Source organism: Coptis chinensis, chromosome 3 (assembly GCF_015680905.1).
Source record: "Coptis chinensis isolate HL-2020 chromosome 3, ASM1568090v1, whole genome shotgun sequence".
Classification (NCBI taxonomy): Eukaryota; Viridiplantae; Streptophyta; class Magnoliopsida; order Ranunculales; family Ranunculaceae; genus Coptis; species Coptis chinensis.
Window position 1 is genome coordinate 83120817 of NC_141458.1, and position 20731 is coordinate 83141547.

The 20731-nt window shown below is 34.6% G+C and overlaps 1 long non-coding RNA gene and 1 pseudogene across 2 annotated transcripts; both read left to right on the top strand.

Moving 5' to 3' along the window:
- The first annotated feature begins 9238 nt into the window (after positions 1-9238).
- LOC147511153 (uncharacterized) lies at positions 9239-12918 on the top strand. Of its 2 annotated transcripts, XR_015216948.1 has the most exons (5): positions 9239-9359; positions 9554-9623; positions 10259-10685; positions 12168-12346; positions 12479-12918. It is a non-coding gene; the product is annotated as an uncharacterized LOC147511153 (long non-coding RNA). The 2 variants fall into 2 exon arrangements; XR_015216947.1 differs by having other exon boundaries at positions 12168-12918.
- Positions 12919-17793: 4875 nt separating this feature from the next.
- LOC147511154 (protein FAR1-RELATED SEQUENCE 5-like) lies at positions 17794-18816 on the top strand (annotated as a pseudogene).
- The last annotated feature ends 1915 nt before the right edge of the window (positions 18817-20731 follow it).

Sequence of the window (20731 nt, forward strand, 5' to 3'; positions counted from 1 at the left end):
AAGTATTACAGGATATAATCAACTACTTTATAAGCCAAAAGAATATCATACCATAAACTTTACAATAACTTATAAAGTTATAAACGACTAAAGAATTACATGAGTAGAAAATTTAACTTTTCATGGTTTGATATTTGATGATTAGTTATTAAGGTAAAAACGTTACAGACATGTCCAAAAAAAAAGATACAACCAGACGAAGAATAAAAATGTGTACATAAAAAATTCAAAACTACGTTTCTCACAAAAAAACAAAAACAATTTTTTTAGATCATAGTCTACTTTCCTTCTTTTGCAAGACTACTATCCTTCTGCAATTGTAAATACTGCCCTTGGTCGATTTTCTCCAGGTCTTCTCGGGCATTTTATGTTAAGTCTGTAGTGGGCCAACCTAACATGGTTATTCTCAATACCTCAAAGTTGGCAGATAGTGTAGAGAGCAAACTCCATTTCTGAGCTAACTCCAAGAATCTTGTGGAGATTTGTTTGATATCCCTGTTCCAGATAAAGGACAACTCAACTACCCTCCTCTGTGAATCATGTGATTGACCCCTCTTCAGTCATCTTGGTAGAGACAGAGCCAGGATTCTAAGCCAGGGGGTACGAGATTATGTGCACACCCCAACCCCACCCAAAAAAAAGTATGCAATTTTTTTTTTTTTTGTCAGAAGGTTTAAACAATAAATATCAACAAAATTATACACTTATTTTAATTCACAAAACTAGAGTGCGTTGACTACTAAGAATTTATTATGGACTGATGAAGTTAACTATTTAAACACTTAAGTCATTAATTGATACTACTATGTCTATATATATCTACATAATCTAGTCCACAAGTCTACAACAATTCAACAAATTATTAATTTCCTATAATGCTATAACTCTATATAACCTTATTATCATGTGGAGAAAACTATAAAATATTAACATTAAAAATAAAAATTACATTGTTTTGTTTTTTTTAAGTGGAAATTTTATTGATAATAACAATGAGTTTTACAAATAATTAGGACAAGCGTGCAACAAGTTGCACTGCAAATCCTTTCTGAATTTGTTTTTTGTTTTTTTTTTTTTGTTTTTGTTTGGGTTGAGGTCTGACGCTTGTTTAAGAATTGAGAGTGAAAGAAAGGAGGGAGAGGATCCAGGTTTGCTATGAGTGATTAGAATTATACAAACTGACCGGTTGAACATTCAAAGACACATTTGTCCATCTTTAATTGTTTTGGACTCAAAACAAATGATAAATGATAATTTTGTAAGGGCAAAAAGAGAAGTAAAAAAAAACGTTAGTTTATTGGAATATTTTTTATTAGTTTTTTTTTTTTTTCATACCATTTTTTTGTTTATTATATTCTCACTATAGTTGTGAGGGGGTGCGGTAGTGGAAGTTTGCTAAAATAATTGGAGGGTGCGAGTCCTTATAGTTTGAAAAAATTTCTAGACAATTAGTTATGTGGTAGTGGAACTTTTCTAATCTCACCACCCTACACGCACCCCCCTATATCCATCTATGAGTCTTGGAAAGTTAAAGGACTGGAATCATATGTTATGGTATGTTTATCTAAGATCGAAGAAGTTGAGCCAGGTATGAAATCCGCTTAGAGTTCCTACATTGCTAACATGTCCGACAAAAGTATGCTTAAATAAATAGGAATACGTGCTTCGAACCAAATACTGTGTAGGTCCCCTTTAAAATTGTCAAAGGACGATGCGACCCATCCTCTTCTTTGCAGGTAATTATATGCATAGAGAATGGCCCTGTTGTGCTCATGTAATCCACATAATTTACTGTTAGTGGCCCTCCAAGAGAAGAATCGGGAGCTTGTAATAGCTCAGTAAGCCATCTGACATTTTCCTTCTTGAGTCTTGGGGTCAACCCAAGCGAGTCCTGAATTTGTTCACCAGCGGTACTGCTGGTGAAATCTACCAGCGCTAATAAGAGCCTTCTTGAGTCTTGGGGTCAACCCAAGGAGTCCGAATTTGTTCACCAGCGGTACTGCTGGTGAAATCTACCAGTGCTAATAAGAGCCCATGTGTGCCAAACAGTTATCATTATTTTCCCTTTTTTTTTATCAAATCAATTAGTTAATAATTTTGAAATAAATAGAAAATTAAGTTTTCCCTTTATTCTCTCCACAAAAGCTTGCGGTTCTCTTACTTCTTTCTCTCTCTCTCTCTTGGTTCCTCTTCTCCACTCTCTCTCTCCGTTCCTCTATTTTTTATCATTGTTTCTAACAAAGTCCTTGTTTATTCACAGTGATGACCAACAGGTGGATAAAAAATAGTGAGTAGCATACTGTAAATGAAAGCTTAGAGAACTCGCAATATAATGAATGTTTCAGAGGCACGATGAGTATGTTTGTTATATAAAACATCAAAACCAAGACATTCTATTCAACTATCACATAAAATGATTAGAATGGGACTTACCCGTACGTAAGAGGAAGCTGGCAATTCCAATGACTTGAGCCGACTTGGTTCACTTGCATTACTTATTGCTATGTTGTTTATTTATGGATAACCTTTTAGCCGACTATGGTTCCGTTAGTTATTGCCATGTCTTTTGTTTTTTACTAACTTGTTCCCTTTCTTTAGTAGCTCAGAAGCTAGCTTGGATCTCCACTCATCATATGCTTAGAGTATTGTGTTGTTGAAGTCCGTGAATTCTTTTATAGTTTTCAATACTTTCTTAGTTCAATTGAAATAGCCGTGAATTCCACTCTAGTTACATAGGATAAACTTTGAAGGTCACCCGGACTTCTAGGAGTATTCAACATCACTACATCAGTTTGAACCTTCTGTTCCAAATTTCAAACTCGCTGACATAGGAAAGTAAGAAGTATACCGGAATATCAACACACGTACACTTTCATGTCGTCGACTGTTAGTATTTGCTTGTACGCAATGGAATTATACATAGTGCCATGGGCTTGTATTTTGCTCTCTGGCTGATTTAGGTTGCCCAAGGACATAGGAGATATGAATAAACAAATGGAAAGACATAGTCAGTGATAAAGCTCCTGCTAATGGCTAAAGGTTTATACAATGAAGAGTGAAGACAATATTCTAATGGATCTACTTGGACATTTATATCACCCTCTGAACACATCAACTTTAGCCCGAATTGGCTATCTATGAGCACTTCATCCTTTTTTGGGAAAGTGAAACTACAAATGGACATCTTGGATTTCATTGTATGCAAACACGTAAAAATTGACATCCCATTCCTTTCACAAAATGCAAATGTTAGGTTACTACAACAAACACCAGCGACTAAAGATAGAAAGAAAAAAAAGTTGTAACAGAAGAAACAATGAAGAAAAGGAACATAGAGAGAGAAAGAAGTTGGAGAGAATAAATCGTACAAAGTTTATGTGGGAGAGAATCTTGGGAAAAATTAGTTTTCTATTTATTTTAATTATTAACTAATTGATTTGATTAAAAAAAAAGTAATAACTATTTGGCGGTAGCCGCTGGTGAACAAATTCGAACTCAACCCAAGCAAATAGTCTCCTGGTATTTTGACCAATGACTAAGGTGTAATCCACAATTGGATCTAACATAGTTGGAAACCCCAGGTCCCAAATCCGTGAGCATCCTTTAGACAGACTTTGGAGCTCTTATCTTGATGATACATTGTAAGCTACCACACAGAGAGAAATTATGGGCCTGGCTTATTGGCTCAAAGCCCACACTTATCAAGTTTAAGGTTACCTCGTCTTCTAATAATAAATAAAAAGACCTGCTCCTGCTCCTGTTTTACTCTACTGTCGCACATAATTACAGAAACGGTCAAAATTAGAACAATACGCAAACAGTACAATGGAAGAACACTGCTATCAATGACTGAAAGAAAAAGGAAAACTAAAAAACAATAAAATGGAAACTAGCTTAAGGTGTTGCAGTAAATAGATTATAGCTCTTTGAGCCTTTTTATTCAAAACTAGTATCTAGCCCGTGTCCACGACTGTTTCAAATTAGGTCCAAAATAACCCCAACCAACCAAATGATAAAAACTCAGCCTACAAAACAGCCATTGTTGACCAAATCAACAATAATCTAGTACTCTTTTAAATTAACATTTTAAACTGCACATATTCTATAAGACTTTGGATCTGCCGTGTCATAATTTGTGATAAACATTTGTAGCCGCTAGATGGGGCCTTGCAGCCCACACCAAGCCTTTTTATTAAATAGAACCAACCAAATGATAAAAACTCAGCCTACAAAACAGCCATTGTTGACCAAATCAACAATAATCCAGTACTCTTTTAAATTAACATTTTAAATTGCACATATTCTATAAGACTTTGGATCTGCCGTGTCATAACTTGTGATAAACATTTGTAGCCGCTAGATGGGGCCTTGCAGCCCACACCAAGCCTTTTTATTAAATAGATATACTCTTTGATTCAAGACTAATTAATGCGGGGATTCTTAATAATTAAAATTACTCTAAGCCCAACACACGCAAATAAGAAACCCACGATTCTTAATGAATGAAAATATAAACTACTTAACAGAATGTTTCTTATAATGCAAAGTACTACAAAGAATATAGGGTTAACCAATATTAACCCCCACTAGATGAGCTAATTAGGATTTCCCCCCACTAGATGGGAAATTAGGATCTCCCCCCTAAATACACACAAAAAAAAAGTCAAATTGGGTTGACCAAATTTTTTTTGTGTGTATTTGGGAGGAGACCCTAATTTCCCATTTAGTGGGGCAAAAATCCTAATGGGCTCATCTAGTAGGGGGTAACACTAGTTCACCCCAAAGAATATATCTAGCGAAACCCACCAGAACATTTCAAACTTTCATCCAAATAAAAAACAAAGAACACACAGAAAAAAATGTTCAAGATTCTCATAACAAAAAATACAAAGATAACCAACTTTAATCATAAAGAACTTCAATATTCTAAGAAAATCTTAATACAACAAGACAAGATCAATGTGATTCAAATTACAGTATCAAAAAATCAATCTCCTATCAACTAAACAAATCACTATTTGGAAGAAGAATATCACGGCAAACTTTCAGCAACAAAGTTTCATAACAACAACATAAAACAATATACGACAAAGAACGAGTTAACGAAAACCCATTCTTGGAAAGAATTATACAATACAATTCTTATCAACATAACTAGCTAAAGAACAACTGAACTCTGTAACAAAACTTCCAAGAAAATGTTTAGGAATGCAAGAAGCAGAGTTAAACTAACTTTCATTCTTGCATATTCAACAAACAAGATTGAAACTGTGGCAAGAAACTGAGTTTTTTTTTTCCTAGAATAAGCTAGGGTTGGGCAGACCCTCACCTGTATTAATAAATCCTATACTCTGTTGTACAATTTTCCAAAAGCGTCTTCCTCCACTATTACACTCAAGTGAGAATCTAGTGGTGGACTTAAAAAGATACAAAAGGTACAACTCTTTTGGCATAGACCCGCAAGATAGTCAGCTGCCCTATTACACTCCCTAAAAATATGATGAAAAGACACATCTTCAAATGCATACATATGGTTATGTATAGCCTTGACAACATCCTCACAATACCAGGGTGGCTTCTCCAGCTTGTTGATAAGTTGTATTGCTCTCTTGGAATTAGATTCAACTTGGACTTGTTTGAGCTGCAATCTAGCGCATTGAGCAATCCCCACTTCAATTGCCTTTAGCTCTTGATGTAATACTGAGTCTGGTCCACCACTCCCAATATAGGTAGAAACCACATTACCATGCTCATCTCGAATGATGCCTCCATGTCCACACCCTTTTGCAGCCACGGATCTATCCACATTTTGTTTAACCTTTCCTTCTTTAGGACACTTCCATGAATAAAACGTTTGGACTGGCTCTTTAAATTGTACATGTATGCACAAGAAATTGAGTTAGAATGCATGAAAGCTCTAAAAGATACTAGGAATAAGGATCATTACATAAACTCAAGAACAGCAGAGAAAATGACAACTCAATGAGAGGTTTTCAGTACGTGATTACATGAACCGCATGAAAAACAGGAAAATACCATATCAACAAGTAAGGAAACAACAAGATGAACGAACCGTGGAATAGTAGTATCGGGGGGTTTTGGTTAATGAGACGCGCCTTTGGTATCGTTTCGGGTTGTAAGATTAATCCCGCTAGACCTTTGAACTAGTATGTCCAAGTTTGTTTTGGACTTTTGGTGCTAGAGTGACTTGTAGTCTTGTATACCCTTTTTTAAAAGATATCAAAGACCATGAATACTGAGTAGTTGAGAATGCTCCCATTGAAACACGTCATCCCCTTTTTTTCTCTTAGAGGGACACCTCAGCTTTTCCAAACATTCAGCAGATAAAAAAACAAACTCACGCCCGTTTTTTGGAACTGTTCGCGTGACAATATGAAATAAAAGAAAAAGCCTTTCGTCAAAACTCAAAACTCCACCGGACCTTTACCAAAAAAAAAAAACTAGATTGATAAACAATAAACCTCTCTCAACACCAAAACAGAAATGGTTACTAAGCTCAAACCATTCTCTATTAGGTTACAAAAACAAATCCCACTTGACTACTTCACTCCACGTTTCTCAGAAGTCTAATTTTCAACTAAAAAAAAAACTCTCTCAAACGCCGAAGAAGAAGATGATGACGAGGCAGCAGAGGAATACGAAGAATATGAGTAAAGAAGTAATTTCGGCTTCTAGATACGAGGAACATAAGTGGCAAGAGTAGAAAGACTTAGGAACAAAGTGAAATATTTTGGTGAAGCTGCTATTATTAATATTGACGAACTCATTTCTATCTATGACTTCAGAATAGACAAATTTCAGGTACTTTAAACTTTTTATTTTTTATTTTTACGTTCTTTATCTAAATTACATTTTTTTTTATTTTGTATAAAATAGAAAACGTAATAGAAGCATTTTTGAGAGGTTCATCAGTAGTAGTATCGGCGCTGACGAGTAGTGGAAAGACATTAATAGCAGAAGCTACAGTAGTAGCTACATTTGCTAAAGGAAGGAGAATTTTTTATACTACCCCTTTGAAAGCTTTGTCCAATCAGAAGTTTCGAGACTTTCGATATGTTTTGATATTTTGTTTTAAGTTGAGAGTTTTGTGTGATGTGAATATGTGATGGCGTGTTTTTTTTTTTGTTACAGGGAGACATTTGGGGAGAGTAATGTTGGTTTGCTTACTGGAGATTCTGTTGTTAGTAGAGATGCTCAGATTTTGATTATGACTACCGAGGTTTTAAGGAATATGTTGTATCAAAGGTGAATATGCTACTTTGATATTCTCTTATTTTAGTAGTCATAATACAAACACACACACGTAAGATGTGATGCGCATTGACATTTTATTTGGTTCTAAATGAAGACCTCAATGCGACTTATCTTTTTGTCCCTTTAAATGTTTTGGGATGTTAATTTTCCAGATATTGTTCGGATGAGAAGGGTACCTATTTTAGTACAAAAAAGTTTGCACTTGAACCCTCATTGCTTAAACTCAAACTTGCTCTTGCTTGACGTTAGTTTATATATGCTACAATTCAAAATAAAAAGTTTGTTAATTGATTAAAAAAAAAGGTAACAGACTAACACATAAGACCTATAATTAAAACCATACGATTTACAAACAACAACCATTAATCTATTGGAAAAAAAAGATTAATGGGAGGCCTAAAACATGCATTATTACCTTGACAACAAACATGGAACTATGGAAGTATTATTAGTTGTACTCTTATAGTTGGTACACAACTTTTGATTTCTTATGAGTATCATTAATACCTTATGCGATTGTTTCATATTATTATTGGCACCTACACCTTTTCACTGTTCTGAGTTTTTCTTTAGGGGTTCAAACACTCTTCAGAGTTGGCTTATGTGTTTCTACGATGAACTACAGTAAGTGAAAGACACCAACTGGATCTCATAGAGTGCATTGTTGATCTCTGCAAGTATGACGCTCTCTTTCATGTCTGCCTAACTTAAGTACTCATCAATCTAATTGGGATGCTTTACATTACATTTTTGAGTGGAAATTTGGTGTTGAAAATTGTTAGGATTGCCTTGGTTATACCTTCATGTCACTTCTTTCTAAGCTACGTGTAACCCATGTCAGCTTTTGGTGTCATTTTATATAAACACTATTTAAATTTTAGTAAACAGTTCTAAAGTTCTTCACAACTTTCATGGTTGATATTGTAAGGCAATTAAATGACCTGGGTGTCCTTGGTCTATCCAAATTGACTCAATGCGTAAGAGGCAAGCCATATGTATCGTCTTTGACATAAAATTATGAAGTTTCAGGCATTTTTGTCGTAAACATTATTATCATTCAAAATGAATACACTGGAGACCACCTCAGGGTATGCATGTTCTTTGATTACATTCTAGAGTATTTCACCATTTGAGGTAGATTATACTATCTCTTCGATATCTTATGTTTCTCGAGTTTCATGTTTTGTGGGTGTGATGCCACTTGAGTGGATTTAGAGTTAGGTCATAGGTAGTGTTTGATGTAAATCAGGTCTTTTGTTCTCCCGCTTATGTCATTTTCCAAGTTTCTATTTTGTGTAGGTGGATGTCTATAGATAACTATATCAGTCACCTTCAAATATGAATGTTATGTTTTATGGTGTTTATTATAAACCCACGATGCTTGGTCCAGATGAGTTATTCATTAATCCAATGATGATGAACTATTTTGATTTCTCGAGAAGAACACGTTTAGCTACAAACCAGTGTAGATGATTTTCATAGCTTCAGAACGACATCTATGCATGATGAACCACTGGACCAATTATCTTTTACTGTTTTAGCTAAATGAGAGTATCGGTTGTGTTGCATCTTTCTTGATTGGTACTTTGCAACATTAGTCAGCAATAGGCATCTATGTTTAGTATACTGAAGGTGTTATACTCGATATCCTATATTCATTTTCAACAATTTTACAAAGAAATTGAGTGGGAATAATGGAATATAAAAGAAATCCAATGCAAACTACATATACTTTTCCTACTCTTTCAAATGATACTGAGTTGCACATTGCATTTTATTTAGAAAATTGTTGATTAGGTTGTGTCGGAAATTGTTGATTCATAATATGAAGATGTTGGTATGATGTCATCATGGTTTCATCTATTCATTGAACACGGTGCTAATAGTGCTAATGTTAATGAAGTGTCTCTTAATTATATCATATTCAACATTTAAAACTGATAAGTATCTTTTTGTTTTTCAGTGTAATTTTCTGCGAAGCTTTTCCAATAGACGGTTTTATTGTGGCAACTATTGTGCAAACAAAACTTGGTGCATTCGAAAGTTGCAATGGTAAAGCAAAAGTTGATATTGAACCCGATCAGGTACATTCTCCATAGTCTTTCTTTTCATACTTCTTAGTCCATACTAAGATTTTCTATATACTACTAAGTAGTGTTATATTTGCAATTATTTCGAGATGAACGCAACAAAATTGTGGTCGGGGCATTTGTGTTGGTTGGGACATATTTTTTTTGTACGAGCCTTTGATTATTCCTATGGTGGTTGTCATGTTCAGGAGAGAGAAGTTGGACAATATACTTCAGGAACGTGTGGACAATTTGGCCTTGCTACCTCCATAAAATCAGGTATTTTTTACTAATTTCCATTGCTCTTTATAATTCATAGACATCATCTCTTTTAGCAATTTGGTTTTCATTTAGCAAAGCAAAGTTTGCATGGGACTGTTGAAAGTCCATTTTATATAGCCCTCAAATATTAGTTGGGGGTTACAACTAAGTTGCTGATGTTGTATCCCTAGGATTATTTCTTATATTTTTTCTCAGTGGAATGACATCAAAGTTATTGATGTTGTATCCCTAGGGTTATTCATATTTTCCAATCAATAAATTGTTGGAGCTTCATGTATTCAAGTTCTATTGTCTTGCTCTAATAGCTTTCTAACGATGATAATCTAAAAAGAATAATGTGATTTGGGTTCTTGAAGGGAAGATATAACTGAGTGCAATTACCCAATTCTCCTATTATTTCGAAAATCCCACAATATTTATTATTTAATACTTAGCAATCTATCTCTGAACTCGTCATCATTAGGTACCACAATTAATCACTTTTCTCTCTCAATTAATTAATGTAGATGTAGATCTGCCTTATACAATCAAATCTAATCCAGATCTATTTATTTGTTTTTATCTCTCTCTGATTATAGTACAATGTGGGTGTTTATATTGAGAGGGGATCTAATGATTTACTCATTTTCCAGGTAAGATTGAAGATGTGAATAAAATATAAATGCGTTGATCAGCACCTGTTTATAAGGTATGCATAGCAAATGTTAACGTCATCATCATCATGGTTGTATTGTATACAAAATTCTCCGTTGATTTTGTCCTTTTAATTAATTGATTGATTAATTACCAATACCAATAAATAATAAATGGAAGAAGATACACAAGAAGCAGTTGACGAGATAATAGATACAGTTTTGCAAGGGGCAAGTCCGTTGGGGTTCGATTACGGGTAGTCATGGTGATGTAGAAGAACAGTTTGAAGTTTGAACAAGTGTCTTTGAAAGATAAAGAAAAGAGTGTTACTCAATCTCAGATGGATACAGTCAGATCTTCTACTAATTCTGATCATGTGAGCCAGTTCTCTATGAATGACTGGAGTCTTCTCCAAGCTAGCCAGTGGTATTTCTCGAAAAGGAAAAAATCCTAGCATCCCATAAAGAAACTAACTTCAAACCTCAAATCACTTTTATCATTTTAAATACACTAGAATGGTGTAATGCGTAAAATATCCTATGCACGCTTTTTTTTTCATTCGTCGATTTCCAACTTTCCAAAAAATAACTCTTACATTCTCTCTTCATCCAACCATATCTTTCTCTCTTTTATGCCTAACAACCTGTTCTCTCTTTTAAATAGGATAAATTAGGTAAATATCAAAAAATAGATGGGCAAATAACAAATGACCAAGTAACCAAGAGATACATTAAAAAAATAATAAAATACTATTGCCCCACTGTAGATAAGAGGCGTAATCTTTAAAGTATTTTAGATTTGTAAAACTTGGTTTCATATATATATATATATACCTAAACTGTAAAAAATTGTATAGTACGTTGTACATTTTACTATTAAGTGTATTCCCTGAATAGTGCATCTTCAATCATAATAATCCCAAAAAACATACACTCATACCATAAGAACACAACAGAGTCAAGCTATCCCTACGAGGTGATCAAAACTTAACTCTCCTAACAGCATAACTAAAGTCCATTTGAAGAGTTATAGCAATTTGAAATCTCCTAGCATCCCATCCTTAATCGACTTATGACTTATCAACCAAAGAAGTAGCAATCATACAAATATCATACTTATTCCAGTTCCAAGATAAAATTTCAAAATCATAGGCAGGTATCATAGTTAATTTAGGTTTCTCTGACATCCCAAAATTCTAATTGTACATTCACTTGAAACCAAAGCGAAAACTAGACCGATATGCTACAGATTCCAAATTGCAAAAAAACACTATAAACATGCTCTGTACAAGCTTACAGGTGTATAATAGTCCAAAATTTTCCACTATCATCCAAAAAAAACTTGAAAATGAGATCTCAATCAACAGCAAGAGTGAACAAATGGGGGTTTGATTTGGAGGTAAATTAAGGTCCCAAAGCTTAGCAGAACCATCACCAATGTCAGAAACAAGAAGGTTTCGATTGTTTTCAGACCAAGTAGAGTTGTGAATATTATTGGTGGTATCCAGAAGTTTCAAGAACATGTTCTAGAGTTTTGAGATGTTGCCATTAAAATCAATGAGAGAGAAACGGGCAAGTCACGAAGATTTTAGCATCAATTTAACTTTGGGAAGAATAGGATAAGAAAAAAAAAGGAAAGGCTACGATGGGACTATCGGTGTTCCAAGTTAAAACTTTTATGCCGGTTTTGCCCATAGTGTTGAAATTATTATTTAAAAATATTTTCTAAACTTGTGGATAAAATTAGTCTGCATTTGACTATGTGTTGATAATGCATTATGTGCTGATCACTTTGTCTTGGTCTTCGTAAACTTCCTTACTTTGTTAGTGCCCGCCTATGCCTTTTTTTTTTTCTGTTTGTTTGGGTCGAGTTGTTCTTATATTATATATATGGTGCTTTTGTTCATAGGACCAGAGAAGACATCCTTGGGAGGGTCATGGTGATGATGGACATGGACATGGACATGGCTCGACGTAGTAACCTATCACCCATACTTTTTTTAATCTTAGAATCACACTTGATATTGAAGATGGCAGAAGGGTGTTCTTTGGAGAATTATAAATTGAACGTGTATTCTTCAATAAAATGTGTGTCCTCTAAGCTAACTAGCATAGGGTATTGCCACTGTGAAAAGTAAAGGTCACAAATAATTTTAAATGTGAGTTGATTCATAGAATTGTAGGCCTAATGGAGAACAATATGTTTTGTTCTTATTGCAGATATCACCAATTCAGTCTTTGATTGGACACACAAGAAGGATATGGATCATATGGGTTCAATATCTCAATTAGAAAAATAGTCATTTCGACTTGGAAGATCTAACTGTTGCAGTAGAAGCTGATTTATCCAATACAATATCCTTGAAGCAACATACACTATATAGTTCCTGTAACCTATCACCCATACTTCTTTTAATCTTAGAAATAACACATAAAAGTAGCAGAGAAGCAAAAAAGGGAAACATAGCACAACACTACAGGAAGAAGTTTAGAAAGCCGAGAACTCAATTTGTAGAAGTTGACAAACCGATCAAGTTCATTATTCTAAAGACGAGATTGATCAGCTATGTCAGGTATCCAATTGCCAAAATTTATGTCTGTAAACAATTATTGTTGTATGCCATAATTTCCTAAAAATAAAAATGATTGGTTATTATTCACAACCTCAGTTTTGAGTCGTGTTGTGGCATAAAATCTCCTGTCTAATATCATTCCTTTTTTGGGTTTTTCTCCTCCTTTCCTTCGATCTATTATCTTATATATATATATGGTGAAAAAGGTAGCCATACTCGCAAAGTGTGGGGACAAGCCTATTGGCTTTCTATATTGATGTAATTTGCATTTATGTTGAAAAAAAATAACAATTGATCATTAACTATAGATGTAGCAAGCCTGGCAACTATCAAGTTCAATATTTTTCATGTTTCTTCATTACTTTAATATGCTGAATTTTTCAAAATTAATATATTACTGTCTTTTTAAACTACTGATTGAATTCATAGACAAGCAATTGCACATCACAATCCATTCAAAAGTTTTATGTTGTTGTTGTTGTTGTTTTTTTTTTGGCATAAGAGTTAAAGAAATATGTTCATTGTAGTGGGAGAGAGAGATGAGATCTTGAGAGAGGTCGAGCAGAGCCAAACAAAGAGGGTAAGTGGAGAGAGAGAGAGAGAGAAGGTGCTCAAACCCCAATTTTGTGAGAAAATTTAGTTATGAGTTAATGAGAAAGAGGGGTTGTGCTTTTAGTTTGGGGGAATTATTAGATGAGCTAGCACGACTTTCTTTTCTTTTCCCTCTCTACCCAAATTTCCAGTTTTTTAGTGTTTTCAGAATTTGTAACCCTTATCACACGCTTTGAAACTATTAGTATTATTGTATTGTATATGGACTACTCCCTACTTAAAGGGAGTTTGTAAACCTACTCTAATGATAGGAATGTGAGATTTTTCTTCGTAATGTTAATCAAACCATTTGCGGGCTTTAGATTGTCATGGGTTTTCGACTTGAGTTTCTGTACTTGGTTTCTCGATAATTATTTTTGATTACGTATCATTTTTAGTGTCATTTGGAAATTATTGTTTTGATCTAGATGTACATTTCCAACAAAATGAAGTCTATCGGATTATGTAACCAAAAAAATATAGGATTCGTCACTAGGTGAAGGCAGTAATGCAAATTCTTTGGACCAGGGGTATAGTGTAAATTGTATTTAATATATTTTTTTCGATAATTAATTGAATATATGAATTTAATACCATCTGCACCTATGACTCTTGAAGTATTTTGATTGGCATACGTGGTAGATTTATAGGTTCAGGCTATCTAACATATTTTCCACTTTCGTAATTTCGTAAATATCAACTTCTAATCTTTACTTTTGTTGAAATTAGTAAAGAATTTTGAGTTAGAATACTATACTTGCGTAACACTAGTGAAAAATATCTAATACATAACACGAAAGCCTTATGTGTGTCGACTGCTTAAGTGATTTTAATGCATTGCTTTAGGACTTACAATCTATGTCTAGCTGAGTAACCAATTGATTTAATCTAGATACGCATTTATATACTTGTTTATGAATTATGCATATTTTTTTCATTAACTCAACAAATTATATTCTTCTTAAGAATATTAAGGAACACGAAAAAACTTTCGTTAAAATAGGTTTGGGGTCACTGATCTTAAAATATTTTCTCTAAAGTTGCGGCTAACACCATTACCAAGACGACAACCTCCTTCACCCATTTACTTAATTTAGTTAATGAATGATATGCCTTTTTGTTGAGATTCCATCTGTGCATCTGAATATATTTCTTTGGTGATTGAGCATGATGATAAATCATAGGAATTAATTAGGCTAAAAAAATTAAAACCAATTGTAAAAGTAAAGCTACTTTCCAAAGGTAGCAAGAATGAGTTCCTTCTTGCATTGTATTAGAATTTGAAAGTTCCTGTCCATCTGCAACTATTAATATCTTGGCGTATGAACTCTCATTATTTAATGATCTCATTGTAATTCGATGCAATGAATTCTCTAAATAATAGAGGTTACGTGTTATGCAAATGGAGAGACCATTGTGCGCAATGAATATAATTTGGTTATTGCTTAAACATATAATATATTTTGAGTACGTATTCTATTCCTTGATTGTTGCGTTATATTTTGATATAGTTTATATAGGTGAGGATGATAAGAATTGTTATTTAGGACAATAATAACCCAAAAATAGAAATAAAACCCTTCAAAAAAAATTAGAAAAATATAAACTCTTCAAACAAAGTATGGCAATGAATAATTATTATTTATTGAAGTGGACTTTAGGCTTTTGAGTAGTTAGCTATCTATGTGGCAAGTCCGGCCATAGGCCGGGTGATCTTAGCACTTTTCAGTGTTTTTAGAAGTTGACTTACTACGTGCTAAAACTCAATAATTCCTTACTCACTGTTTTTCTTTTAGAATGTTAATCTAGTTCGAGTAGGGATTTCGTTCCAACTTCTAAGACAAGAATCTAAATGATCACAACTGAAATCTACACCTTGGATAATTAAGTGAGAAGGATTTGATAGATAGATTTTTTTTACACAAGTTATCTAAAATTTGTAAGTTTGTTTATAGTTAAATGAAAGAGAGAGAAAGATAGGGAAGGATTAATCCTACTCATGCAAGGCCTAGCTACAAGTCTTTTAGAAACAGGTCACTACCATCTCAAATCCCCAACATAATATACCTATCTCTAAACATATCATGCTAGCATGTAGAATTGAAATGATATTTTATCTCTGAAATATCATTCCAACTCCTAGTTCTACTTTACAACAATTGATCAGATATTTGTCAATCTCTGTCATTTTGGGACAAGATGAAAAATAGAACCTAAGTCTTTTAAGTAGTGATTTTGGAATCCTAAATTTGTAGCCTGATCCTCACATGAGCATCATTAACCCTCCCCTTGGGAGAGTTTTAGCTCATGATCCTAGAATTTGATTAAAACTACAAGTAAGATAAGTAAAAAGAGATAGAAAGAAGAAATGAATACAAAGCCAACTAATTACCTAAAGAAAACAGAAATTTTTATTCAAGAACTAGAAGATGTAGTCCTCCATTAACAAGTTATAAGCTTTTTTTCTTAAAACTAAAAACTAAAAACTAAAAGTAAAGACATGGAAGTAAATGAAAAGTAAAAGTCAAGGAAGTAAAAGCTTGCCAACTCCCAAAATCAGCCCCACTTTACATAATAGAGCATTTTTCTCTTCTCCCACGTGAAACACTCTCCTCTCATTTATTTTTCACTTATCCACAACTAACCCCCATTTGACACCTTTCATTTTTTAAGATAATCATCACCTAAATCCAACCAACTCATTAACTTCATGCAAGGTGTCAAATTTGCACCTTTGTCTTGACTTCCATGATGACTCATCAAATCTTATGGGCCCGCCTAGTGGGTCCACGTGCAGTGTCCAGTCCGGTCTTTTGGCATTTTTACAACTTCCCGCCTATGCGTAGGGTTCGTCGCACTGATCGTCGGAGCAGCTTACTCGTCGCATTCGGAGTCCTGGTTCAAGAGATATGAGCTTCGGAAGTTTGACGATTCTGTGCACGTAATTCCATTTCTGACTGGATTCTGTACTATTTGAGTCTTTGGGCTTTAATCCGGATTTGTTGGGCTTCACATGGGCTTGATCGGAAGGCGTGTGTATACTCCCTATTCCGTTCTTAAATGCTGGCTTTATCATAATTTTTACATTAGTTGCTCCAACCTGCAAAAATCACGAATATGCGATTATTTCATGATTATTAAGCACAAAATTGACCGAAATGTTATGTCTCTACAGGTTTTTATAATACAGTTTTGGGTGCTTATCACCGGACCAAATGGCTAGTATGTATTTTAATTTTGATTTTTTCTACATGAACAAACAGTTTTGAACAACCTCTAGGGAACAAACTGACGTGGCAAGCATCACGTGCCCCTTCTCAAACCAACACTCCTCTTATTCCAAAACAAACAAAAAAACAAAAAATAAACTAACTGCTCGTCTTTTTTGTTTGGCGCGTACACTCCAATTTTCATCTCTCTCGCGCTAAAGCTTCAATCTCTTCACTAAAAACTCCATCTTGAAAATGGCTTTGATTCTTAGATAAAGAACATTCTTTTTTCGTGATTGTCAATCTCTATTTTAAGCTACACTACTATAGTGATTTCAATATTAAATAAGGGATGGATGTTGAAGCTTCTATTGAATCTCCAAGCATTTATCTGAATAAATACCATGAAGACTAAAGACTATGAGGGAATGGAGATAGAAGGTAGTGAGGAAATTGAAGAAGTTGTAAAAGAAAACTTGAATGAACCTAAGGTGGGAATGAAGTTTGATAGTTTTGATGACATGTTGCAGTACTACCGAAAATAAGGTAATGAAAAAGGTTTTCCAGTGAAGATTAGGACTTCAAGAAAAGGGGATGATCGTGCTGTCGAGAGGGCAAATCAAGGAGTATAGGTAAGAATTTGTTCAAAAAACAACCAATCTGTAATACGAAGTGTAATGTAAAGATTAGTGGTGTTTTATGTGTGGATAGAAAATGGAAGCTTAACTCAGTTTATCTTAGCCACAACCACGATGTGAGTCCAAGTAAAGCATGATATTTTAAGAATAACCGAAAAATACCTCTAGCGGCTAAAAGAACGCTTCTACAACATGCTAAATCCGGTATAAAAGCAAATAAGTCTTATAATACTTTTGTGAATGAAGCCGATGGGAATGAGAATGTGCCATTTTTGATGAAAGATAGTTATAATTTTTTGGATATTGAAAGATGAAAAAGACTTGGGAATGGAGATGCTTTAGCAGTTCAAAATTACTTCGTTAAAATGCATGCTAATAATGCTAATTTATTCTCTTTGATGGATTTTGATGATGATTGTAGGTTGAGAAATTTATTTTGGGCAGATGCGAGGTGTAGGGCGATGTATGAAGAGTTTGGTGATGCTATCACATTTGACACAACATACTTGACGAACAAGTACACCATGCCTTTTGCTCCCTTTGTTGGGGTGAATCACCATGGCCAGTCAATATTGCTCGGATGTGGGTTGATATCAAATGAGGATACACAAACATTTGTTTGGCTTTTTTCCACTTGGCTTACATGCATGAAAAACCGAGCTCCTAGTGCTATTATAACTGATCAAGATGGGGCCATGAAAAATGCTATTGAAATTGTCTTTCCAAATGCAAGACATAGGTGGTGCTTGTGGCACATTATGAAAAAAATACCTGAGAAGTTGAAGGGGTATACCGAATATAAGTAAATGAAGAGTTCTATAAAATATGCCGTCTATGATTCTTTAATTAAGGAGTTTAACCTTGAAGAAAATGAATGGTTGAATAGCCGATACAAGGAGCGACATCGTTGGGTTCCTACTTTTGTGAAACATACATTTTGGGCAGGGATGTCAACCACTCAAAGAAGTGAGAGCATGAATGCTTTCTTTGATGGATGTTTCAACCCCCACCTACATGGCAAACATCCATTAGTAGGGGTCTCCATTTTTATTCGTTTAATCGACAGGGCTAAAGCCTAATTTGCAATACCATGGATCAATGTACATGCTCATTAACTCATGTGTCTAAGGCTGAACCTTAGCCACATGGCTTGCCACTAACGTATATTAATTTATGTCCAGATTCATTTCTTATCAAAGAGATAATTGTCAGTTGAAAGTTATATTCAATTACAATTACTTAAGCTACAAGAATACTTGAGCTCAAGAAGTCTTTATTCTACACATATATAGGAAAAAAAAACTACTTTTTCATAAAGAACTACGTTCTTAAGACTTGATCTCATCGATAATTTGGGTACGTAGGCAACCGAAAGATACAGTCTCATCATCCACTCAATCACCATCACTTTTCTCACTACTTTTCTACGTTATTCATCTCTTTCGTCACCACTTAGTGTTTTGATCATATTTGGTCGAAACAATGGATATGTTAATTCAAAGACCACTTTGAAGCAGTTTGTTGAGCAGTATAAGAATGCTTTGTGAACAAAAGCAGAGAAGGAGAAGAAAGCAGAGAAGGAGAAGAAAGCAGATTCGGATACCTTTAGAGCTTCAATTCCTTGTATAACTAAGTACAAAATTGAGCAACAATTCCATGAATGTTACACCAATGAGAAATTTTTGGAGGTTCAAAATGAGCTGAAAGGTTTGCTTTATTGTGGTCTGTCACGCACTGGAGGTAATAGCAACATTGAGAAGTATGAAGTTCGCAAAGTTTTGGGTGGACTAAAACAACAAGACGTCACTTTTATGGTATTGTTTAACCCTGTTGATTGTGATGTTAGGTGTATTTGTCGCTTATTTGAGTTCCGAGGGATATTATGCAGACATTGCCTTACAGTTTTGATTCACAAAAAGCTTGAAAATGTACCTGAAAAGTATATTTTTTGGCGATGGAGAAAAGATGTGAAGAGGTGTCACACGAAGATTAAAATCCTTTATTTCGATTGGGCTATGAATCCTGAGAATGAGCGCCGTGATAAGTTATGTAATGCATTTTATGAGGGGGTAGAATTGGTCGTAGAAAGTGAAGAGAAGACTAAAATGGCAATGGGTTGGATTGAACGTTTCATTAATGAGTTTAAGAATGGTGCACGCATCAATGAAACTACTCAACGAACTCCATCAACTGTTGATCAACCAAGTGGAAGTGGTACCATTCTTGACCCGCTGGTTGCTCGACGAAAAGGTCGACCACCTATTAAGAGGAAACAAGGAAAGACAGAGATATTTATTCAAAAGGCCAAACAGAAAAAGAAAAAAGTAAGTTTGTACAATTTATCTTCTTTAGTAGAACTACTTAATTATTTTCTGATAATGACATTCATTTCATTACACTTATGTAGGAGAAAGAAGGTGCATCTAACATCCCACATGATTGTAGGAACCGTTATTCAGAATGCAATATTTCTACAAACCGCGAGAACCACGCGCAGCGGAATTAATTGGTTCTCACGATTTGTGATTGGAAAACATACCTTTTAGATCCGTTTTTGATAACTCTGAGAATCCAAGTTTTATGAATCCGAATTAACAATCAACCCCTTGATCTTCTGTTGTATTCCTTTATAATAGATTGGACGTTGTGTGGACAACGATCTATCAATCCCCTTCTTTCTCTCAAGACCAGAAACGAATTCAGATCTACTTTTCTTGCCTCTTTTTTAGAACCAGTGAATAGTTAATTTCGGCCAGAGAGAAAGAGTATTCTATTTATAGGCTACAACAGGGACCATGAGGAGAAATTAGGGTTGGGCCTCCTGATGGGCTTGGGCTTTCCATGTTCGCCCCAAACACACGGCCCAAGTCCGTCAACAAATGGCTTATTCCACTAAAGGCCATTGTTGCACTACCGCCTTAATCCCAAATTACGTGTCAGAATTTATGGGCTCCATATTATATGCTCGTTGATCTCCCCGTGTTTAAGATATCGAATATCCGTTGATTAAGTCAAGTTACTGACAACTATATTATCAACTTCTTATGTCCTTGAGTAGTACCACTCAACCTCATTGTCATGTTGGAATAAATCCACCTACAGGGTTTACATGACAATCTTTTTGAGCTCTTCAAGGGGACATCATCAACCCGACTTCTTGCGGGACACGGATTCCTTCTATAATCAATAGCACACCTTACATACAATGTCATTACCCAATCCATCGAGTTTGTTGATTCACATATGAATCTTACTCATTGATGATTTATAGCAATGTACAATGCATGTAAGTGCCCGTTATTATATCCAGATTAGGAGAACAAGTATCCATAATAACAGAGGCGTTTGCTCTCTTATATAGTCAGTATAAGGATAAACAACCTCACTTGGTCCTGTTCAATACACACAAAGTGTACTAGTGTAATCCTATAGTCAAGATAGACTAATACCAGATTATACTAC